The 24716-nt window shown below is 58.1% G+C and overlaps 1 protein-coding gene and 1 long non-coding RNA gene across 7 annotated transcripts in view; one reads left to right on the top strand and one right to left on the bottom strand.

Annotated features, from left to right (window-relative positions):
• GSE1 (Gse1 coiled-coil protein) overlaps window positions 1-24716 on the bottom strand; it is a 395102-nt gene that overhangs the window by 54834 nt on the left and 315552 nt on the right. The gene's annotated exons all lie outside the window — the stretch shown is intronic.
• LOC139177044 (uncharacterized) lies at window positions 292-2475 on the top strand. The gene is made up of 3 exons (XR_011561426.1): window positions 292-437; window positions 672-800; window positions 1947-2475. It is a non-coding gene; the product is annotated as an uncharacterized lncRNA (long non-coding RNA).

Below are 24716 nucleotides of genomic sequence, written 5' to 3'. Positions count from 1 at the left end.
TTTTTTTTTTTTTAATATTGACAATACCCAGTCCTGGCTTCCTCCTCAGAGAGGTGTCTTAAAATTTACGCACCCAACCCAACAGTCCTCCCATGGGCTACTGACCAGACATAGAAAGGAGTGAAGTTCTGACATTCACTCCGACCTGGATGAACACAGTCAGGAAACATATGTCCACACAAAACCTTAGACGTGAATGTTTGTGGCAGCAAATCCCTAATGGCCAGAAAATGGCAACAACCTGAATGTCCACCGATGGACCAGGGATCTAAAAGCCTGTGGTCTGTTCACACAGTGGAGTATTATACAGCTGCGAAAAGGAAGCAAGCACCAGCCATGTGACAGCACAAATGACCCTTGCAAACCGTATGCTGAGTGAAAGCAGCCAGACACAGGGGCCCATCGGCGTGATTCCATCCAGAGCAGAGTCCAGACAGGTCAGTCCACGGGGATGGAGCAGCTGAGTGGCTGCCGAGGGCAAGGGTGGGGTCAGGGGAGAGGAGAGTGGGTATTGACGGGCACAGGGCTTTCTCCCAGGGTGAAAGGGATGTCTGGTGTCAAGACAGACGGGGTGGTCGCAAAACTTTGCAGATGGACTAAATGCTGATAAATTGTTCTCTTTTAAAAGGTTGATTTCACATGGTGTGATTTTTATCTCCATTTTTTAAAAGAAGTTCCGATCTGAAGCCCCCCCTCCAACTGATGCTGGGGGCCCACAGCTTCCAGAAAACCCCCGACGTGGACACCCCTGAGGACGAGCACCCCCTGGAAACCCTCTTCGCACTGTTCGTGACTCTTAGGTATGATGAGGGAAACCCATCAGGTTCCAGCATTTCCTGTTTCCAGGGAGGTTTTCCACACGTGGGCCCCACCCTCGCACACACACACATACACACGCAGGACACAGCGCTGTCTCTGCAGGCAGGACTGCTGGGCCCTCGAGGTGGAGGGTTCAGCCACGTTTTCTGTCCTCATCAACAGCTCTTTGGACTCAGGGAGGGTAGGCCGGGCCCCCATGAGCAGCTAGAGGTCAGGACACAGACAGGCACACATCTGTCCCCGGCCACCTGGCTACTGGGCTGGAGAGCAGCCAGCAGAGACCTGGGCAGGCTAGCGGACAGGGAGGGGTGAAGGCAGGCGCATTGAAGGTCACAGGTGACAGGGGAACCTGCAGTACCAGAACCCTGACCTCAGCCTGAGGTCAGCTTGGCTGCCTGGGGGAAGGCCAGAAGGCCCGGGTGGACACAGACATCTGGGTGGTTCCCGCATCAGTTTCTCAGGAACTACTCTCCTCTGTAAAGATTAACCAGCTGTCCTCTGCAGGCAAGGGGCTTTCCTCTCTTCCTGCTCTGTCAGCTTAGAGGACAGGGTCCCTGGACGCCCGGCCAGGTGGCCACGCGGACAGGCCACGGGCCCAGGCGAGCCCTGGGGTATTGAGTCACCCCAAGGTCCTGGGCCCATCTGGGAGGGACAAGGCTCAGGCCGAAACCACAGGACCCTGCTGAGCGCAGGGAGAAGGCCGTGTTCTAGAACCCAGGCTGCCAAGCCGTGGGGTCACTGCTGATATCAACTTGAAGTAGTCCTCAGAAACTTATTTGGGGGTGGGGTCCTCATCCCCAATTTTCCTTGTTCGTTTAAAAGCCTTCAAATTTCTTTCATGCAAAACCGCTCTGGAAAACCAACGTCTGTATAGGCCTGTGGATTTGCACACACGTATGCGGTGGGCTCCCCACCCCCCTTCCTTGGGCCTCTTCCTCCCCACCTCACCCCCCCCACACCATGGGCCCTGCTCTGCAGATGGCAGCCAGGGTTCTGGGAGTGAACATTTGTTGAGTGCCTACTATGCGCCAGGCTTGCTTCTTGCCACAGGAGACTAAGGCCTCGGTTTGAGCCCAGTCCTCTTCGCCCTTCCTCTGCTACCCACCTCCCCCCGCCTCCTTTTTCAGGATGGCGGTGCTCCTGACAAATTTCTGGATTCATTATCTACTGCCTGTCGAAGCCGCAAACCATCACCGGGACAATCAAATCCCAGATGCCTTTATCACTCGCCAACTGCACAAGTTTGATGTGGGCAGGGGACTGGCCCTCACCCAGCCTCTGCCCCCATGGCCAGGCCTGGGACCCCAGGGACGAGCGGTTAAGGCCAGGCCCCCGTCTCTCTGCCGGCTCACAGAGGCAGAGAGAGGAGCCACTTGCTCAACTCTTGTTGCATGTACGTTTTTATAACCTGGTCTCACAAATGGAAATAACCAAGGCAAAAGGACCTCGTTCAAAGGCGTGCCATTTCACCACGGGAAGTTCTGGTGGTGGTGGCTGCTGGTAAGGTCCCCGGGCATCTGCAGGCCCCGTGTGGAAGGTCAAGGAGGGGACGAGCTACCTGGGGTGTCCCTCTCACTTTCCACCTGTTTGCTCTAAGAAGGGCCTTTGATTTCCCTCCCAGGGGCTCTTCAGCCTCAGCTGTGAAGCCCCCACCCTGAAACACCTCCTCCCCACTCTGACCCCCCCACCCCCCATGAAGGCTGCTCCGCCCACCCAGCTGCCTGGCCCCCCACTCTCTGCAGCCCTGGCTTGGCCCAGTCCCACCGTGACATCGCCTGCAAGGGCGCCCAGAGCCTCCAGGTCCACTGTCTCCTCCTAGCAGGGCTGCCCACCTCCCACGCCCCTGCCCCCAACTCCCTGGGCTCCTCTCCCGTCCTAAGTCACCACCTCTGCCCCTCAAGACCTCACTTCCCATCTCTCCAGTCTCGCCCTGCAAATGCGGGTGCCGGCCAGCTCAGGTCTCCCCCCTCTCACACACAGGCCTTCCTAGAAGTGTCTAGACAGGTCCCCAACACATTTTCCTGCTACCCTTCAACCCCCCCTCGAAGGCAGGGTAATTTAGATTAAGAGCCCTCTCCCTTCCTCACCTTCCCCAGGCTCTACCTGTGCTGGGGGGCCCCTCCCCGGCCCCTCATAAAGCTCTTTTGTTTGCCACCTACCTCTTTGCTCAGGCCCTGGCTTAAATTCCACCTCCTCCAGGTAGCCTTCCGGGATGTGTCTCTAAGCTCCATTAGGGGAAGCTGATGTTCCCACTCCCATGGGGGGTTACTTTTGAATTCCTTACATTGCGCCCCAGGCTTACCAAGTCGATGGTAGAGAGGAAACAGCCATCCTTATTTCTGGACCTTCACAAGCCCTTAAATAGCTGTTTGCTGAATTCATCTAAATGAACATGAGAAGCCCCTTCCAGGACACAAGCCCTCATCAGCAACAAATGCTGTGTGCATCCCTCTTGCCCCCAAAATAAACTCAGCCAAAATCAGGACGCAGGAACCTCCTGGAATATACATCTGTCCTCTGGTTCTAGAAAGCTGAGTGCCTTTCTAGAGCAGACGAGGGTGGGTTTTCCCCGTCAGCCCTTGTGGGATCCTACAATCTGCGAAGACAGGCCAGTCCCTCCCTCTAAGAGTGGTTGGAGTCTTCTGCAGAGAGGCACCAGGGGAATAGACGCTGGGGTTTTCTGCTGTTGCGGAAGGCTCCCAGGTGACCTGAGAAGAGGCAGGCAGGGAGGCCCCCACCAGCACCTTCCCACCTGCACGCTCACCAAGCCCTGCTCCCACCGCAGAACCGGCTCCTCTCCCAGGGATGACAGGGACTCCGGAGAGAGCTCTGGCCCTCCCCCTCGCCATTGAGTGGGGAGGACAGCTCCCAGCCCCTCCCCTTGGCCCACATATAGGGCTCCTGGCGGCTCCCTACCCTGTCCCCGCCCCCCCCCAACCCCAAGCACCCAGCTCCGCGTGCAGACCTGCCTGGCTAGCAATTTGAGCCCGGAGTTAGCACAGCCCAGCTCAGGACTTCTATTCCTGGCTCAGCCGGCAAATTGCTTCATGACCTTGGGAAAGTCCCCACGCTGCCTGACCCCCTCTGTGTGCGCCGAGGCGGCGCGTGAGAAGCGGGCCCGCTGGACGCCGCGGTGTCTCGAGGTGACCCCGTGTCTCTCCAGCTGGCTGGTGGAGGAGCCGTGGGAGGGCTGCTTACGCAACACTTGGAAGCCCTCTGCGCGTGGGGAGCTGCACACGGTTGCGGCCTCGGATGCTCCAAGGGGCACCTGCCCTCGTGGGCCAGGCCTCCGTCTCAGCGGGGAGGGTGGCCACGCTTCCCTCGGGGCCAGGGCGACAGGCCCACCTGGCTCACAGGTGATGCTCCCGGGTGGTGCAGGGCTGGCCGGGCTCTTAGGAGGAGGGGCCGGCCTAAGTGGTCCTCCCAGCGCCTCCAGCTGCCTCCGCCTACTCCTGGCAATTGCACAGCCGCAAAGCCAGCCAGAGAGGTGAAACGCAAGAGGGTGGGTCACAGCTGGTCAGACCTGGACGGGAAGACAATTCTACAGACCAACCCCACTGCCCTATTAACCCACGATCTCCAAACTTCACTTTCCACAATGATCGAGCCTGTGTCACTCCCCCACTGTCCATTGCCTGCATGCTAATTTGGAAGTGGGGGGAGCCCAGGAATCTCCGTTTTCAACAGGTGGCCCCTCCCTCTTCCCTCAGGGGTGCCCCTGGGCTCCGCCTTTGAGAACCACCCCATTACCCTGGCTTACTCTGTCATCTGATTTGTGGCGTGATCCTCTTTTAAAAAATTAATTTTAATTTATCTCTTCCCTGCCTCTCTCTCCCCCAGAAGGATTCGAAGCAGCATTACCAACCTCTGATATGGAGACGTGTTTATTATTTTTACAGTTTCTGCAGGAAGCTCCCCAGAACCCAAAGGGGAATTATATTCATAGAGAATTGGGTCCCCAGCGTAAGTCAACATTATTCATTTAACAACTTCTATTGGCGCATGGAGATGTGAGCGGGGCCTCACCCAGAGACGTCTCCCGTGGTTGCCAGAAGATTTAATTCACAACATCCAGGAAAAATAATTAGGAGGAGTCAGAGGAAGCAGGGCGTGGGGAGGGGCCCACGGGCAACTGTGGTTTCGGGGCCACCCGCTGCCAGTTACCCCAAGTATCCCCCTGGCTTTGATCGGAAGCCACAGGGCCCACTCTGGGCATGTCTCGTGGGGTACCCACAGGCACACGAGGTGGGCTGGCACCGCCAAGCCCATCTGGACAGAACTTCTGGGAGAAGGGAGCTCCTTTCAAGCTCACGCGGACCAGCCACGCCACCCCTCCCCAGCGCTCAGCTACTGGGGGAGCACCCTGCATGGGGGCTGGTCAGGAGCCTCTCCTCTGCCAGGCTGCCCAGGGCCGGGGGTGGGGACACACTCCCCTGGCCTGAGGCCGCGCTCGCCAAGAAGGCTGATGGAGCAGCCCCAGGTGAGGAGAAGCGGGATTAGGTGTCCCTGCTCAGCTCTTAGCAGCGCTGCTGCTTTCTTAAGCATGCTGTGAATTATACTGCAGTTCCTGAAAGATCAAAGTGGGCTTCTAACCTGTGTGGTTTGGAGGTGGGACACAGAAGGCCAGACCCCGCTGGGGGCAGGGGTGCCCCTGTGAAAGCCGATGCCTGCTGGGGGGTGGTGACACAGGCTCACCCCCACTCCAAGGGTGGCCCTTAGTCGGGGCGATGGTTTACACAGGAGAGGGGACAAGAGGCAGGGCGGGGGCAGTTGGGAGTGACCGGCCCAGACCTGGTGCAGCCCACAGGACCCGGAAGGCAGGGCCCTGCTACAAAGAACATTCCGGATCACTGGGCCCAGAGAGGTGAGATGTGAAGAAACAGGACATGGGGCACAGGCCAGGAGGAGGAGGACCGAGAGAGAAAGCAAAGCCTCTCTCCTGGCACACCACTTTGCCCCGAAACTGTCTAGAGTCAGGTCCGAGGGACCACCGCCATCTCTATGTTTTATGTTATGAACAACTGTGGTGTCTTCAGGCCTGGGGAACACTACACATCTGTTTTGGCCCATGTCTCCCCTTCCTGTCTATCATTCCGAAAGACAGAAGGACACCCCCTCTTCCAAAGGTCCCCAAGTCTGATCTCTATAGCCCAGAGAGGTTAAGTGACTGAATCCATGTCACACAGCACCACAGACAAGATGAAATTCCAATCTGATTTCCTGTGCAGCCCTCAGGACAGGGCTGTGCAGTGTCTCAATAGTTCTCCCCTATTGAGAGAACCCAGGAAAATCTAACCCAAGACTGGTAATGGCTGAGGATGGCCCATCTTTTGGTTATTTAAGACTCTGCCCTAATCACCGCTCACAACAGCACCGCAGTAGAACCATCCGTGACGGGGGAAGTGCTCTGCGTCTGAGCTCTCCCACAGAGTTGTCCCCATCTACATGTGGCCACCGAGCACTTGAAACACGCCCAGTACAACCGAAGTACTAAATCTTTAATTTTGCTTACTTTTAATTAACCTAAAATTTATTAATAAAAATGAAATTTAAATAGCCACATGTGACCAGTGGCTACCATACTGGAAAACACAGAAAGTGAAAGTCGCTCAGTTGTGTCTCTTTACAACCCCATGGACTATACAGTCCATGGAATCCTCCAGGCCAGAATACTGGAGTGGGTAGCCTTTCCCTTTTCCAGGGGATCTTCCCGACCCAGGGATCAAACCCAGGTCTCCCACATTGCAGGCGTATTCATTACCAGCTGAGCCACCAGGGAAGCCCAAAAATACTGGAGTGGGTAGCCTATCCCTTCTCCAGGGGATCTCCCCAACCCAGGACTCAAACCAGGGTCTCCTGCTTTGCAGGCGGACTCTTTACCAACTAAGCTATCAGGGAAGCACAGATGTAGGCTATAAAAACAATCACATTTTTAAAGCCAAAAGTTGAGGTATTCGGTCTGAGAGGTGCACGTGGGCTCATGGACAAAACTCAACAGAGTATGTGATTTGGGGAGAATCCAGAGCTCACAGCTAAGGTGAGTTCAGACTCCAGCTGCAGCCCCCTGCCCCCAGGGGGAGGTCTCCTGGAAAGCTGTGGTCTAGAAACATTACAGGAGCCTGAAAATACTCCTCCCTGGGGAATTGTTCTGAGGCCTCATTTCTTGAGTTAGTGACAGGGGTCTGCAGCAAACGTTCACCAGGCGGGGGGACCATCACAGTGGTGTCAGAAGAGCAGAGGCACCCTTCCTGGGAGGTGTGGCGTGGCAGCGGTGAGGAGGAAGAGGCCTGCCTTTGGCCTCTGGATCAAGGATAGGCATCATAAATGGATGGGTGAATGGATGGATGGTGGATGGATAACGGATGGTGGATGGATGGATGGATGGAAGGAAGAAAGGAAAAAGAGTGGGAGAAGGTGGAAAATGGATAATGGATGGGTGGACAGATAGATGGAAAAACACAGAAAATGTCTGTTTTCCAAAGTCCCAGCCACATGATCATATCCAGAATTTTCCCAACAGACCTCAGTGGGTTTTCAGGAAGATACAAGTATTTTCTGGTCAATAAGACCAAGATGCCACTAAGCCAGCAATCTACCCCAGGGATCCTCAGCCGGAGGGGGCTCCTCCCTCCCGTTAGGTCTCCATCTAGAAAGGGGCCTGGTGTTCTCAGGCTGCCTTCTGTCAGGTTGAAAAGGAGAAGCCGCGCTCCCACTGAGAAAGAAGGCTTCCTGGGTTTCTGTAGATGTGAACTCCTGAAGACTAGACTCACAAAGCCCACTGAACAGCCTGCAAGGCCAGGGAAAGGCCTCCGGGGACAGTGCTGCCTGGCGCGGGGCCGCAGGGGCCTGAGCAGAAACACAGACGCCCTGCAGGCAGGGATGTCCAGGTCTGGGGGGCTCCCACCTCTCCTCTCCTTCCCGTATCACCTGGGCCTCCTTTCCAAAGCCTTGTCTTCCCTGGATGCTGCCCACCGCACCGGCTGCCTCTTCCATCAGGGCTGCCCCTCAATCGGCGGCCGTAATCGGCAGTCACGGACCCAGCACCCACAGATCCTGAGCCTCTAGCTGGTGTGGGGGTCGCCTGACGGACTTTATCCCCATCATGTCCTTTGACATCCCTGGGCAACGGTTCTGATCCCCCGCCCAGACAAAGCTCCATCCGACCAGCTCTGAGAGGTCCCAGACCTTCCTCAAGTCGCAAAGGGAGGCCTGACTCACAGGGACCAACGCCTGAAACAGATGCGCATCACGCAGGGAGAAGCCTGCTGTGCATTTGCTGGAAGACTGCACGAGAGCGCGTGAAAGAAGGACAATGTGAAGTATCTCCTGGTGGGCTAGGGGACAGAGGCTAGTGAGAGAGAAGCATAAAGGCCGGCCAGCCCTGCAGAAGGCCCCTGGCCAGAGACCCCGCCGGCCCAGGATTGCCAGTTCCCCCGGAGACTCCTGGGCTCACAGATGGGGCCTGGAACTTGGAAGAGCAGATGGAGCAGCTGACCACGCTGGGCAGGGACATCCTCGGGTTCTAACCTCTGCCCACCTCCCCCTGGCACCCCCCCGGGACAGGGCCCCGGCCCTCCACAGCGGGCCCCCAGCCCCGGCTGTCAGGGCCACTGGACAAACCACAGGCAGGCCAGGCCTGGGGCAGCCCCCGCGCGCCCCTCCTCCCCCCAGGGCTCCTCTCCTCCCTCCCTTTTCTGCAAAGAAGTCAAATTTGCCACTCGATGCATTAACCAAGCCGGTAATGAATGGCGACTGTGCGGTGGTGCCCGCTTGGAGAGGGAGACGCAGGCCAGGCGCAGACCCCAGCAACCGGGCAACGTTCCAGGCCCGGCTTCCGAGCCCCTCCGCTTGGACCCCCTCCCGCCCCGGCCCCCCACCCCCAGCTCCTCCCCCCCACCCCCCACACGAGAGAAGCAGCATGCTCTGTCATCAGAACCGCATTGTTCTGGCCAAAAGAAAAAACGGGTCCAGCAGATGGCAGGTGTAACAAAAGCAGCTTGCTGTGGCCAAACCAATTATTTATCTAATTATGATTTACCACTTAACCACACGATCTTTCTGCAGAGTTGTGGGCAATTAAAACCAGGGTGACTATGTGGATTATGCAAATAGGCTGGAGCCCGGCGAATAAAATTGGAGATTAGACATTCACACAGGCAGAAGCTGGCACAGGGCAGCCCCCCGGGGGTGGGGGGGGAGCGGAGGGGGGAGTCTGGGGGGAGGGGAGGCTAAGGGGCCGGGCTGGGGGTCAGGAAGGAGAGAGAATGGAGGGAAAGGGGATGAGGGAGCACGGTGGAGAGGATCAGCTGTGGGAACAGCACCTCCCCCTAGGCCTCCGGGCTGCCCTGGGGGTGACATCAGGCCCCTGGGAGGGGGAACATCAAGCCAGCCGGCATGACAGGAGCTGCAGGGAACATGTGCCTGGGGGAGGGGGAACCCAGGGAGACCTGGAGGCCAGATTGGACAGGGCAAGCTGAGGCTCCAAGAACAGGGCCATAGGCAACCATGCTGCAGGGCGGTGAGCCCCCAAGCCAGGGAAGGGGAGGGGAGGAGAGGAGACTCGGACCCTTGGATGGGACGCGGGTGGCTTCCCAAGGTTGCCCCAGACTCAGCGCATTGCAGCCAATTATTCTGTTTGCTCTTCATCACCACCTTGGAGACACAGCACCAGGGGCCTGGTTTACAGATTAAGAAACTGAGGCTTAATGAGACTCTTTGCCCAGGTGGCCTGCAGGGCTGGTGTGGATGGGGCCGGCCCTGGGCAGCCTCCAGACAGGCACTGAGCCCCCAGCCTGCCAGGGCAGCTTCCCAGCTGGAGGGGGCAGGGCGGGCTGCCCACGGGAGCAACTCTCAGCCGACGAGGACAGGTCTGTTCAGGTAGGTGAGCACCGACAGGGACCCACTAGCCGTCTGGGGACACCCAGGATCAGCCCCAGGCCCATGACTGACCAAGCAGCTGTGTGGCCCCTGACAGCTCACCCGTCTCTGGCTCAGTGTCCAAAAGGACTAGAGGCAATGACACTGCCTTTCCTGCCCCTCGAAAAGTGGGGGTGACACGCACCAACACCCTAATGTGATCCAGCTCTCCTTCAAGACAGCAGAGCAGAGGAAGAGACCTGGAGAGAGCGGCAGCCTGTGGGGATGCCCAGGAATCACCACTGGTTTGTTCTGTTACTAACAGAAGCAGAAATGCCCAGAGCACCAGTCCCACGTCCTACTCCAGAGGCCCTGGGGGGTCTTACCCCATCAGCCTCACAACACACCTGTGAGGTGGTGCTACTGATATTCCCATCAACTGAGGCACAGAGAGGGTAAGTAACTCGCTTAAGGTCACATAGCTGGCAAATGGCAGAGCTGGGGTTCTCATGCACTGATTCATTCCACATATATTTGAGCAGCCCCTGAAAAGCCAAGTTTGAGGCTAGACGTGTTTGCTCAGTCATGTCCGACTTTTTGTGACCCCACGAACTGTAGCCATAGACTGTGGCCAATCAGTTTTCTCTGTCCGTGGGGTTTTCTCAGCAAGGATACTGGAGTGGGTAGCCATTTCCTACTCCCAGGGATCTTCCTGACCCAGGGATCAAACCCAGGTCTCCTGCATTGCAGGCAGATTCTTTACCATCTGAGCCAACAGGGAAGCACTTGAGGCTGGAGTTAAACACAAAAACCAACATAAGAGAAGGTCTCCATTCTCAAGGACCTGCGTTCCGGTGCAGTGACATTTTAGGAACAGCTGTGATTAAGTGGAGGTGGGGGGCTAAGGAGGAAATGCTCCTCCCCTCCCACCCCTGTAGTACAAGATGAGGGGTGGTCCAAACCCTCCTCCCTCAGACACACTGTGAAGGGCCCTGAGACACAGGAAGGGGGGCAGAAAAGGAAAACCACGTAGAAAGCCAGTTCCTACCAAGGGTGCTCTCTCTACTAGATGTGAACCTTCTCCAGGGTCATCACTGGCCAAGGTGCCACTTAAATTGAAACTAATTAAAATCAAATAAAAGCTTCAGTTTCTCAGTCTCACTAATCCTCGACAGCCATCCGTGACTGGTGGTTCCCAATCCTGGCATCGCACCTCTAGAACGTTTCAGCAACGGTGCTGCTCCAAAGTAAGGTAGGGACAGGCAGGATTTTTATGTTTTGTTCATGGATGAACCCCCAGCACCCAGAGCCACGCCTAACTGTTCACTTGCAGAAGGAAAAGTGAGTGCAAGGCCTCCCTCGAGAAGGACGAGGGTGCTGGCATGGAAGATGAAGGAGCAGCTGGAATCCCGGTGCTGTCTGCAGGCTGGGCCGACAGCCCCCGAGCGCCGGGTCCACCAGCCCCGGGCCTGTATCAGTGCCCACTGGGGAAGCCCTTCCCACCACTGTCAGTGTCCAGGGGACGTTCCCCAGGACCCCGGCCCAGCAAGGCCACGGGAAGAGGGACGGCTGTCAATTCTCTATGGAGAGTGGGGCACACCCTGGGGACCCCCACCCTTGGTACATCTCTGAATTGCCATCCGCCCTGAGTTAAGGCCCTGGGTTCCTTTGTGTGTTGTGCGGGGAGAGCAAGTTCAGGGAAACTGGCTAACAATCCAATTCCAAGGACGTCTCCAGGAGCCCTGGATTAAGGCGGAGGCCGCCCAGTGAGGACCCTGTACTGTGGGGTCAGCTGGTCTCCTGAAGTCCAGTGGGAGCAAGGGGCCTTCTCTTGGAAGACAGTCAGGATGACCCCAGTTGTGCCAGAACACAGGGGGCCTGTTGTTCAGTCACTCAGTCGTGTCCAGCTGTTTCTGATCCCATGGACTACAGCACGCCAGGCTTCCCTATCCATCACCATCTCCTGGAGCTTGCTTAAATTCATGTCCATCGAGTCAGTGATGCCATCGAACCATCTCACCCTCTGTGACCCTAGTATGTCTTTATACACTGGAAGAGCAGGCAGAGGTGAGACTAAGGAGGTGTCTGGCGCCCCGGCAGCTGGGCAGGAGGAAGAAGGTGGCCGGGACCCCTTCTCCAGCCAGGCTTGAGGTGGCCCCCAAGATACAGAGTGTGACCTGGCCCGACCTTAAATGCCTGGGTGAAGGGCCTACTCCACAGGTCTGGATGAAGCCCCCTCACTGTCCCCAGAAGGGTACCTGGCCACGTGGGTCAGTTCTGTGAGCCTGCCCTGCCCCCCAAGAACGCGGGCCTAAGTCCCCTCTGCCCAGCTGCATGAAGTATCCCTGGGGGACAGGAGTGTCCCCACTTCACTGGCTGGAAAACGAGGCCCACAGAGCCGGCGGCTGCGGCCAGGGTGTGAGCCAGGCCTGAGTGCAAAGGGACGGCAGGCTCCTCTGTTGGTGCTCTACACCTCCACGCTCAGGCACACGTTTCCTCTGAAGATCTTCCAGAAAAGCTCAGGCCCCGCCCACCAGGCCCCAGGCCCCGCCCACCAAGCGTCCAGGCCCCGCCCTCCCGCTGCCCTGTATCGCAGCCCTCTCCGATGTCACCCAACGCAGCCTCAGAAGCTGGCCTGCGTTCGGTGGGGGTGGACATGCCTCCCAACCCGTCACTAAGAAACAGGGCCCCACCTGACCCAGACGCCACCCCAGCACGTCTGGGGTCTCGAGCCCTCGGGGCAGGCGCCAACACACTTCCAAGCCGAGATGAGAAATCTGTTGCAAAAGGCTCTCTTAGAGCTCGGGCCTGGAGACTATGGGCACGGGGGTGGGGGTCGGGGGTGAGCGAGAGGGACCTGGAGATCAGGACGACCGCGCCCTTCCGGCGAGCCGGGGCGAGGGGCGGCCGCAGGGGCGCGGGCGCTGGCGTCCCTGCCTGCAGCCCCTGCCCCCTCCTGACAAAGGCCTGCCTTCCTCCGGGGAAGTGCTCCTCCGTATATTAATAAACGGCAGCGGCGGCGGATTCTGCCGCCTGCCTGGGTTGATAGGAGATTTATGCAGCCTGCAAAGTCGGGAAATACAGAAGTATTCCTGATAATACTTCTTGTCCTACCAAAGGTCACGGGCAGGGCCCATCAATCCCGGGAAATAAAGAAGGTCCCGGTTTTGCTTGTTCTCCAGCGAAGGAAGAGAAGAGCCTTTTAATCGCCTCATTTGGAGAGCTGGCTGGGGTTGTATGTCATCCGAATTACAGATTCAGCATTAATTGACCAGATGTGGGGGGCTCTCTCTGGGCCCCGGAGGACCATAAAGCCATTCCCACACTGGTAATTAGCAGACAGCGCAGCCCAGGCTGGGCCACTGGCCCCCAAGGCAGGTGGCAGGAGGGAGGCAGGGAGCACACTGGATGCCGGGGGCGGGGCGGGGGTGGGGTCGGGCAGTGGTCAGACACTGAGCCTGTGCATGGTCCCCTCCATTCCAGGGGCCCCCAGGGGCTCAGAGGCCCACCCTCAGCGCAGCAGGACTGAAGGCCCGCTGGCCTGTAGGGGACACTACATCATGGGAAGTGGGTGGAAGGGGGTCGTTTCCCCCGAGAACTGCCCTGAGTGGGTGCATCCTGCCTAGGGCAGGCTCTGACCTCCTGTGGGAACCCAGCGGGAGGCGAACAGGTGAATTGAAGCTGGTGTGGACATGACCCCGCCACCAAAGGGGTGGCCTCAGCAGCTGACCTTCGGGCAACTGCAAAGGGCTGGATGGAGAGAGAAGGGGCCGGCTTCCTCTGGAGAGGACCCGGTGACCTCTGCGGAGGTGACAGGTGAGAGGGGAACATGTACAGGGATGACATTAAACTGTTTCAAAATCGGTCCAGCTAGGCCAGAGGCTGAAGCAGGGGCCAAGGCTGCCTGTCCTCCAAGCCCAAACCAGTAACTCTCTACTGGCCCCAGTATGGGAAGGTCTGGGGGAGGGGACCGAGGGGGACCTCAGGAAGGCATGGGGTGGGGTGGCTGTGGGGAGATGGACTCACCAGCCCTGCTGGGACTGGCTGCCTGGGGACAAGTGGGGCAGGAGTCAGTTCTCATGTGGAGACCTCCCTGAGGTCCTGAAACCACCCCCTTCCTGGGCCTCTGTTCTGTGACGGAGGAAAACCTACAAGGGGCCTGACCCAAGAAGTCCTACTGCACCAGGTGTGTCCCTGGACGTACCTGGGCTGAAGGTGGGAAGCACGCCAGCTCGTCCCCTGGATCCCGGCAGGTGCGTCCCCGTCCCCCGCCCTCCCGCCTTGGAGCCCGACCACCCGGAGCCCCACATGCACACTGCCGCTCGATCAATTCTGCTGTAATGTGTTTTATGAACATGCAGATGGCATGGCTGGGCCAGGGGGAAGGTTTTACCTTGGGATAAGAAATTAACACTGGCAAATAGCAAATTTACTGCATGTATTTTCATTTTCCTAATACCAGCACCATCTGCTAGCAATTGGGGCTCCACATCTCCGTTTTCCCCCTTTATTTCTCCCGCCCGCTCTTTTTTATTTATTTTTTTCATTTTCTGCAGCCGGGCCCTCCAGATGCCCGCGGGGGTGGGAGCTTCATCCTCTCACCAGGGAATCCAGGCTGTGGCCAGCAGCTGGCAACCCGGTCTCCCAGCTCGCCTCGGCCAAGGGCCCTCTCTATTTCTGTTTTTCCAGGCTGCAAGCCATGGAGGTACCCCCCACTTCTATGCCTCAGAGGGGTAACGTGAGCCCAACAAGAAAGGCAGACTTTAACCAATCCACACACTGAACTGAGGCAGTTCAATAAAACCCAGCTACATCAGACCCCTGGCAGCTGCGGGCACTTATTTCTCCCTTGCTGCTTCCTGGAATTACTTAAAATTAAAAAGTTAGCTACTGTGCATTCTACATGGAGCTCCCACCAGGCAGGAGCAGTGATGTGGGGCTGGGGGTCTCGGGGGCTGCAGTGGGACTTGGGGCACATATGACTTGTGTGCATGGCAGAGAGGGGGCAGGAGCTCACGGGGTCTGCAGCACAGGGAGAAAGCAGCCTCTGCACCCAGGGGTGGCCAGCTGTGTGTGCACCGGCCCCAGAGGTGGGGGAAGGGGATGCTCCCCCTACACGAGGCCACAGGGCATGCCAGCAGGCACACCGGTGCAGCACCTATGAGTCTTGGCCATGCAGCCTGGCAGTGGGTCGGCTGGGGTGGCCAGGCTCCCAAAGGGCAGGGAGCCATCCACACACCCCAGGGCCAGCTAGTGGACAGTCCACAGTGGGGCAGGACCAGAGAGAGGAGGGAGGAGAAAAGCCAGGTGGGATGGGGGGATGAGGCTCCTCTACCCCAGGAAGGTCAGGGCACCCTGTGTTTTGCAGCTGGAAGATGTCTGGGCCCGTAAATTCGTACGTTGAAGCTGCAACCCCTGGACCTCAGAATACGACTTCATCTGGGAACAGGGTCAGTGCAGGGTCAGTCATTAACTACTTGAGGGGAAGCCATGCAGGAGTGGGGTGGGCCCCTAATCCAATGACTGGCATCCCTATGAAAAGGGACAAGTCAGTCGCAGACCCACAGAGAGGGAAGACAGCCACCTACAGGCCAAGGGAAGAGGCCTGGAACGGACCCTGTCCCCACAGCCTCAGAGGGACCAACCCTGCCGAGAGCCACCTAAGTGCAGACTGCTGGCTTCTGGAGCTGAGACGCGTCTCTTGCTGAAACCACTCAGTCTGTATTTAATGGTACTTTTGCTGGGGCAGCCCTCGGACAGCTGACTTGAAACGAATGACCACTTGGGTTAGCCTCAGCCTCTTCATCTTTACAGTGGGAGTCATTTCTGTCTTCCCTCGTAGGTAAGAGATAGAAACCATATTATTGGTAATAATTGATGATAATAACATCCGAATAGTAGTAATCTTTCTAGGTGCTTCACATTGAATCCTTGCAAATCCCTGCCTCCCACCACGAAGTAGGTTCTTCTGTTACCCTCATTTTATAAGCAAGGGAACTGAGGCACAGAGAAGTTAATTAACCTGCCTAGGGTCACACAGCTAAGCAAGGAAGTAGCAGAGCTAGGAAGTGCACCCAGGTGGGCCAGCCCTGAGTCCTCACCACACCATACCTCTGAGCAAGAAGAGCTGTGGCCCTGGGACCTGGCTCAGCGCCTGGCTCGGAAAGATTAAGGAAAGACGACAGCTAGTGTCATCGCGGTCAGCTTTACACACGAGGAAACAGGCCGAGAGAGCAGAGGGGACGTGCCCAAGGCCGTTTGGACAGCATCAGAACCGGGTGGATGGACATCTCCTGACGCCAGACAGCGAGGACAGGGAAGCGTGCTAGACCTGAGCTGGGACCACGCTGGAAACTCGCCCCGCCCCCAAACCAGCAAGGGGCCAGCAGGAGCTGGAGAAACTGCGGCCACGCGGGAGAGAATCCTGCTGTCCCTGGCGTCCCAGCTGGCGTCTCCTGGCACAGCTCCCCCAGCTCCGGGCTCCATTCCTGGGTGTCCTAAAAATGCCACTGTGGCTGCCACACAGGAGGGCCACTACTGGGGGGAGGGGGTGCAGGGAAGCCCCAGGTGGACGGATGGGGTCCTTTCAGTGGCAGGGCGGCGAAAGCAGCGTTCCGGACGGGCCTCTGGTCTCTATGGCCCCTGGGGACCAGGGTAGAGCAGGGCCCCCAGCGTGCCGGCGGTAAACGGGGCTTGGCAGGCAGAGCCCAGAGGCCAAGCACATCTGATCTCCCTGCCCTCCCGGCCGCAGAGACGGGAGCAGGTGGGGGCCGCTAGCTCTACTCTTGAACCACTCACAGTTCATCATGTCTTTCCACGCCACCTTTTAGAAAATGCCCTGGCAACTTTTCCTTCCCATCAGAGAAGAGGAGGCAGGCTCCAGCCCACACAGTGGGGTCTGGCCCTGGAGTGCCTCCCTGGCCCATCTTGGGTAGGTCTGTCACTGTGACAGCTCGGGTCACCTGGACCCCAATATTTACTTCCACAAGGGTTCTGGATGCCTGGTGCACAGGAGTCAGTGGGAGGGAGTGGATCGGGCGGGTGTGGGTGGGGAGGCAGAGCCCTCAGCAGCCCCCATGTTGGCATACACTTCGTTCAAACAGACTGTCCCCTCGGCCAACCCTAGCTCAGCCAGCGGCCTGCCCACATCCGCACCCCACAACACACACAACTTTTCCAGCCAAAGGGAAGCCGGAGCACAAGACTGGAGGATAAAATTTGATTTGAAAGAATTTTATCGCTCAGCCCAATGATGGCTTTAAATATTAAAAAGGCATAAAACGGAAGGGGAACGGAAAAGCTGTACCAAGTACCAGCCTCAGACAGCTTCTGCCAAATACGATGCCATCTGAGAAAAAAACGAGCGTTCGGAAAGGGAAAGTCTGCCGGGGAAGGGGGGGCCACTCTGCCTCCCTGATCCTCCTGCTTTGCAGACATTTTCAAAGCAGCATCCTGGATCTCCCAAACCTTACCCAGAGACAGGTAATACATTCATTATTGATGGATCAGTACCCGGAGAGTGTAAATTACTGAAACAAACACGGCATAATTAGGGCATTAGAGGGAGCGTGGAGGGAAGGCAGGGTATGCCACGCTTGGCTGTGGCTTTCATCTTTGCAGGTGTTCATCTCGTGGCAGCCAGCACCCCAGCCTGCTTACCATATGCACATCCCGGCTAGCCAGTTCTCAGCTGGGAGGTCCGCTGGGAACTCCCTCCTGCCCCAAAGAGGCGCCCACAACCAGCCAGGCGCGTTTGGGGGAATGGGCAGAGGGGAAGAGAGCAGGTCTCTAGGCACGCGTGCATGCGCACACACGCACAGAGGCACACACACACGCAGGCACGCACACAAAGACCCAAGGCCAGTCTGCGGGCTTGCAGCTGGCGGGCCTGTGTCCCCGTCCCCGTGTGTGCCCTCAGAATTTCATGACAAGAATGAAACTGATCAGGCAGCCTCCAGTTCCATAATTAGGGCCAATTGAAGGAGACAAAGAAATCTATGGAGATCACAGTGGGAAGTGGTAGTGATGAACGCTGGCTTTGAAACAGCATTTTGTACTCACTGGACCATCACTGTCTTTACATAAAAGCTGCCGGCCTCCTTCCTCCTGGCTCCCTCCCCTGGGGCAGGGCGGCCAGCAAGGCCGGCTCCAGACCTCCAGACGGCCCCCTCCACCAACTGCCTTTTCTGGGTCAGGCCTCATTTCTGGTGGCACATCTCAGAGGAGGCTGGGGGGGTTATTTTTTCGGTGTGTGTGCGTGTGTGTGTGTGTGTGTGTGTGTGCGTGTGCTGGAGGTGGGCAGAGACAAAAGGCAGACCTGAAAAACATGCTCTCTCCCAGAGGCATCTGGAAGGTGACTAACTTACTGGCTTTCTGGGACGGGATCCTGTGTGTGTCTGTGTGTGTGCGTGCACATGTGTGTCACTGCGCATGCACATGCATGTGCGGAAGCAGGTGTGCATGCAAGGGTGTGCATGCACGCACATGTGACTGCATGTGTGCTGACCACATGCAGGATGGGAGATGTGTGGCTGTGTGTGTACATGTGTGTGGGGTGGGGAACCCCAGGGGACTGACAGCCTTGGAATCTGAGCCCCTTTCTTGCTCTTGATTTCTTCATTCTTCCTAAAAAAGTTAGGACAACAAAAGCAACCCAGGCCCAGAACTGGTGGCCTCGGGCTCTCCAGGACCCTTGAGGGAACGAGGACTGCTGGCAGAACCGCAGAGCACAGGCATCACCCCCGCCGGCACCCTAGAAGCAGACCCTGGCTGAGAAGGGCAGCCTGTCTCCTCAGCAGCCTGCTGCCCCGCTATGGGGCTGAGGTGCCGGACGACTGGGCCGGCCGTGCCAGCCGCCATGCAGAGTTCCAGCTGGGGACCCTGTGACACCACCCTGGGTGAGGTGGCCACTGGGCAGTGAGGGCACACCCCGCCGGGAGATGTGAGGGACTCCGGGAATTGTCCCCGGCTGGCGTCCCCACATTGGTGCCAACCTGTTCACGCACGCAAGTGTGGTTTCCTCCTCGTGCCCGCAGTAATCCTCCGACTTTACAGCAAATTATTAAAACTCACTTATATTTAATCTGCCTTCTGGAATTAATTGAATTTTTACGCTCAGCAAATGCCACAGTTTGTGCTGCCTCCCGATCGCTGGCTTGGAACAGCTAAATGACAAGGCAGCAGACCAACCGCAGGCTCTGTAGACAGGCTCTGGGGGTAAAAAGGCATTAAGAGGCTGGGTGGTGGGGGGTGGCCTGGGACAGCCCATCCCCACCTGATGCCCTCAACCACGGAGCACAGAAGCTCCGTTTATCAACTCCCTCCATTTATGGAGCAGGGGGGGGGGCTGCGCTCAGCACCCGGGGGGACTGTGCTCCTGGGGGACCCGGCTGGCAGGAGCAAGCCAGGAAGCACCCCTCCCCTCTCTGAGGGTGTCGCCCTGGTTGATCTCTGGCCAGGGGAGCTTTGCCCTCTCCCAAGTGACCGGGCCCTGGCCGGCCCCCAAATAGGCCCAAAGAAGGCCATCTCCTTCCTTGAACTTGACATTCACTGCGCCCAACACACGGGGCTTCCGGCCCCTCTGAACCCCGGCCAACTCCACAGCGGAGTTCCACACCCCGAAGGCGCTGAGGATCCAAGGTCACGTGGAGTCCTGGCATGCTCCCTTCTTGCCGGGACACGTTAATCCGGGGGTGCTGACACCTCCCGGGGAGGAGGGGTGATGTTTGCAGAGCCCCGTTCGGAGTGCTAAGTGCATCCCCTTAAGTCTGCCAGGTTCAGGGTTCTAAGTGCGATGACACCAGGGCTGGTGCAGAAGCGGCTGTGTGTCTGACCCCCCCTCCCTCCTGATTTCCCCGCCAACACGCAACTGTCCACAAACCAAGGAGGAGGCTGCCCGCCGCTGGTTTAGAGATTCTGAGCAGAGCACCCCCCGCCCCCAGACATCCCCACGCTGATAGCATCTGCATCCTAGACATGACTGATCCATCCAGCTGGAGGGGAGGGGGAGCTTTGAAAAATGCAGCCCCCTCCCCAACCCAGGGTCCACCTCAGGTCCCCAGAACTGGATGTGCTGGGTGGTAGAGGGCCTGGGGGGATGGGTCGGGAGGGGGAGCCTGTATTTTTTTTTTAAACTCCAAGAAATTCGGATTCAGCCAGGCAGGGCTGGGAACTGGGAACCTCTCAGCCTGCGAATTACGACACTGGAGGGGCAGGATTCCACTCCCATTGCTTGTGGGAAGGGCTCCCTGAATGAAGGCAGAGGTCAGCGGGATTTACCAGGTATGGAAAGTTCCCGGCAGCTGCGGGGGAGGGGCCGTCAAGACTCGCAGCGTTTTATGCCAGGAGGTCAAGCAGAGCTTGGTCCCCAAGGGATGGTCAAGTTTCCTGGCCCCGCCGTTCCCTGTCTCTCTCCATGCACGCGTGCACACACGCACTTCTATGGAGTCAGGGGGCAAGGACCCCAGAGGACCAGGTTCACCTGCATCCCTGCCTGTGACCCTTCCCACAGCCGTGATACACAAACAGGAGAGGCCTTCCAAGCCCGCCCTCCCCAGCTCCCCCAAACCCTAAGCCCAAGAGGCACGCCCCCAAGTTTATGCCAGCCTCCTCTTGTTGTGACTGTCCCATTCAGGCTCAGCAGGGATCCCAGGGGCTCCTCAGTCTGCAGGCTCGGCGGGCGCCTGGGACGCTGGCCCGCGTGGCCCTGGCCCAGGCCTGTGGAGGCGGTGCTGGGGTCTGTTCTGCAGCATCTGTTATCAGATACGCTGACCACCCAGGGGCTCAGCAACCTGCCATCAACGCCAGGACCTCGGAAGTCTGCCCCCGTCTTCCCGTCCAGCTTCCACACTGCCACCTGCCTGATTCCCAGTTCTGGGGTGAGGGGGTGGGATCAAAGGGGCTTCATCTTTGCCTTTCGGGGAGCCTCCCTCTGCTGCCTACTCCAGCTCCCAATGCAGAAGGAGAGAGGGAGGCAGGAGGGGAGGAGGTGAGCCCCTTCCCAAACCAGGCCAGAGGCGTTTCGGCAGGTCCTAATTAAAACCCTTCTCTGGGTCAGGCCCCGGGCCTGGCCTTGAGTGGAGATCACCAGCCAGTGACCCCACACTACCAGGCAGGACAAGGAGATGATGCTCAGGTACTGTATCTGGGGCTTCAGTGACTGTCTGGGTTAGCGTGGACTGCCGTAACAAAATGCCGTGGACCTGGGGGCTTCCACAAGTACTTATTTGATCACAGTTCTGGAGGCCGGGAGCGCTGGCAGGGCCCTCCCCTTGGGGGACAGACCACTGCCTTCTCTCTGGATGCGTATAAGGACACTAATCCTATGGGGTTAGGGTCCCACCATCGTGATCTCATTTACTCTGAATTACTTTCTTAGAGGTCCCATCTCCGAATACAGCCACACTGAGGGTCAGGTCTTCAACATACGAATTTGGTGGTGGGTGGGTTGGGGGGGACACAAATATTCAGTCCATCCAAGCAACCCCCTGACAGGCGTCAGCCACCACTGCCAGGCTGTGTGGACAACAGAGCACTTGAGTCTCTGAGTGTCGGTTGTGGGGCAGGTGTTACATGGAGCTAACAGATCCCCGTCAGAGGGTAGAGGGGTGTAGATGAGGTCTGACAGGCTCTCCTGGGCCCCCACAGAGGACACACGGCCGGGAGGACCCAAGTTCAACAGCAGCTCAGAGAGACACCAGCCCTGCCCTCCTTCCCTGTGGCTCAGCCGCTGCCTGGCTTCCAAGGCTCACCACCTGCTCCCAGCTCCTTCTCACATCTCCAGGATGGGTCCCTCCAAAGGTTCTGCATGTATTGCTTGTACTCACTCTCTCTCAGCTCATCTACTTCTCCCCTTCATCATACATTTTTCCACGGCAGGACCAGAGCATCTGCAACCAAAGCTGCCTCTTGCTCCTCTTTGCTTTCCCCACGATTTGCAGGAGCTCAATACACATCTATGGAACCAACGATGGAGCTGGGGCACCTGGCAGTTTGGTCCAGGAGTTGACCCAGGTTCCAGCCACAGGGCCTTTGCACTTGCCGCTCCCTTCACACGCCAGGCTCTATGGGGCTGCCTCCCTCACTCTCATCATCTCTCTCACCTGAGGCTTCCCAGCCTTCTTGCCCTGGCTGTCTTATGGAAAGCCCCACCATCTTTCACTGGCCTTCCCCTTTTCCTGCTGTATCTTTTCTCTGTAACTCCATCTATCCCCCATCTTACTGATTCTGTCTGTTGTCTACCTCCTCAACTACTGCTGGGGAGGAAGTAGTAGTATTCCAGGAAGTCAGGAATTTCTGTCTGCGTTTTCAGATGGAATTTCAGTCCCAGACCCTCAGTGCCCAGCTTACAGCCAGTGCTCAATACATGTTTGCCGACTGCATGGGGTGAGCTCCCCATCCGTGGAGGTATTTAAGTCAAGCACAGATGATCTTTCAGGGCTGCTTCTGATCTAAGACTTGGCAGCTCTGTGACTTCCTGAGATGGAGCTCCGTGGGGAACTCTGCTCCTAGGCGGGGGACGGGAGGCCACCCCAGAAACCAGCCCTTAGTGGGTCTCCCACGCTCAGGTCTGGGGAAATCCCCCAGCCCCAGGCCCCTCAGGAGCAACGCAGCAGGACCCAGGCAGACCCCACTGTCCCCAGACCTCCAGGACATGTCGCTTTGACCCCAGCTGTCCTGCCCACAGCCGGCCCAGGCGTACAGCTGACACAGGCTGCCTGGCAACAGGGCCAGGCCGGATTATCATACATTAAGACATAATTACTCTGTGGAAATTTACAATACAAAGCACCCTCCCCAACAAGTTGGCTTCAGAAGGATTCCAAGGATACAAAGCACTGCTGTGTCTCCGCCTGAGCCTGAGCCCCCTCCCCAGGCTAGCCCCGGCCAGAATTTCAAAAAAAGCGGGTGGGTTAGACTTTGCAGAAACCCCATTCTGCAGAAGCCCAGCCCAGGGATGGGCCTTCTGGCTCTCTGAGCCCCACCCCTCGGGACGGTCCTCCTGGTCCCTTCAGCCCCACCCCCGAAGCCTCTCTGGGTTTCCCTAGTCCAGGAGGCTGTAAGCATCACTGGGACCCCTCTTTCTCACACCCAGCCTGCTCTGCTTAGGGTAGAGAGAACCACACATCTCAAGCCACATCCTGGCTGTGACCTGCAGTGAGGCGGAGCCTCGAACAGACATTGAGTGATAGTCGCTCAGCCGTATTCAACTCTTTTGAGACTCCATGGACTGTAGCCTGCCAGGCTCCTTTGTCCATGGACTTCTTCAGACAGGAATACTGGAGTGGGTTGCCATTTCCTTCTCCAAACAGGCATCACTGAGCACCTACTGTGTGCCAGGCACTGTTAGCACCAGGATACGACCGTGAACGAGACAAATCAGACCTCTCCGGGTTCTGGCAGCGCCTGCAGTCCTGTGGGGAAGACAGATGAGAAAATACACAAATAGTGCACTTCCTGTGTGTCAAGTGTGCACGCAGGGTGGGAGATGGTTGGCTTGTGCAAAAGCCCAGCGGTGGGACCACAAGTGGTCAGGCTGGGGCGCAGCAGTGATGAGAAGATCTCTGGCTTTCACTCTAAGTAGGTTCTGAGCAGGGAGCCACCTGCTCTGATTTAAAGTGCCGGCTGGGCCTGGGTCTGAATCCTTCCTCCCCCTTCTTGGCCAAAGGACCTTTGCACAGGTCTGTCACCCCCGGAAGCCCCTGGTTCCCTCCGCAAAACAAAAACAGCAACAGCTACCACAAACCCACAGTGCAGAGCTGCAGAGAGAACACAAAGAAGATGGGCTGGCACACGGGTGGCGGGGGGGGGGGCATTGGGAGGGAGCTCTCGGGGCCTCAGTTGCCCCATCTGTAAAATGGGCACCAGCGGCCGGGTCACCTGTGCCTATCATCTGGGAGCCCATGTGACCCCGAGTAGACTCTTCCCCCAACACACAATCTACACTGAGGCTTGGTGGCCATGCTCTCAGTGTGATCAACAGCGTTCAGGGGAAAAAACTGATTAGGGGTTATTTACCCTCTGGCCATAAAACCCAGGGGCAGCCGAGCAGGAGCAGCTGCCCAGTCTCCACCCTCCCGGGTGTCAGCACAGGGTGTCTGGGGCCGCTCTGGCCTCTGGGGAGACGCCCCTGCAGAGCCAATCCGCCTGCTGGGCGCCGGCAGGAGGGGCTGGGAGGAGCCTGCACTTATCTTAAGGATCTCAGGGCCTTTCACCAGCCTCCAGGCTCACTGGTTCCCGAGAACAAAGGCCAGCAGCCTCCCAGCACCAGGTGGCTGACAGTTCAGCAAGAGGCCCAGAGAGGGGCAGGGCCCTGCCTGCGGTCACACAGCCTGCGGTCACACAGCCCGCGGTCCCTCCGCGGTCGAGGCGCCTGCTGTGCAGAGGAGCGGGCCAGCTGTGGCGGGCTTGGCTGAGAATGACAAAGCGCTGGAGGCCCAGGGGGCTGTGCGAGGCCCCCGCTTCTCCCGGAAACTCCCGGGTAAAGGTGGCCTTAGGCTTCTGAAGGGTGTCTCCTGGGGTGGGCGACCTGAACCTCTGGGCCATGGGCACACCCTCCTCTAAGAGATGGGGATGATGTGGGGGTGGGCAGAGGACTGGATGAGCTAACGCCTTGGCCACGGCCAAGACAGGCTGGGGGCAGGAGGGCGCGCCCTGAATTCCTTTCTTCACCACCCTGTGCGGGGCAGCATGCTCAGGACGGCAGAGAACTGTGCTTTGGGTGCACAGCCCGCGTCTCTGAAGGGTCGGCACCCCAGAGCCTCCGTCCCCCACTCCGCCCCCACCGTGTTCCGAGGCACCCGTCAGGGCCCTCACTGAGTTCCTGGATGACGGTGGGGGCAGATCACCCCACCTCCAGGCCCTCAACTTCCTGTCTGAGACGTGGGGATGGGGCCTGCAGTCAGGGAGGGACAGGCCTGCTCTTATAAGCCCTGCAGCATCACCCAAAGCTGGTGGGGACTTCCAGGGTGGCCCAGTGACAACCCGGGGAGGTGGGGAAGGTCTGCTCATGTCCCTTGGGGTTTGCAGTGGCCAAGCGCGGG

Source organism: Bos indicus, chromosome 18 (genome assembly GCF_029378745.1).
Source record: "Bos indicus isolate NIAB-ARS_2022 breed Sahiwal x Tharparkar chromosome 18, NIAB-ARS_B.indTharparkar_mat_pri_1.0, whole genome shotgun sequence".
Taxonomy (NCBI): domain Eukaryota; kingdom Metazoa; phylum Chordata; class Mammalia; order Artiodactyla; family Bovidae; genus Bos; species Bos indicus.
This window is presented reverse-complemented; position numbering and strand designations above follow the sequence as displayed.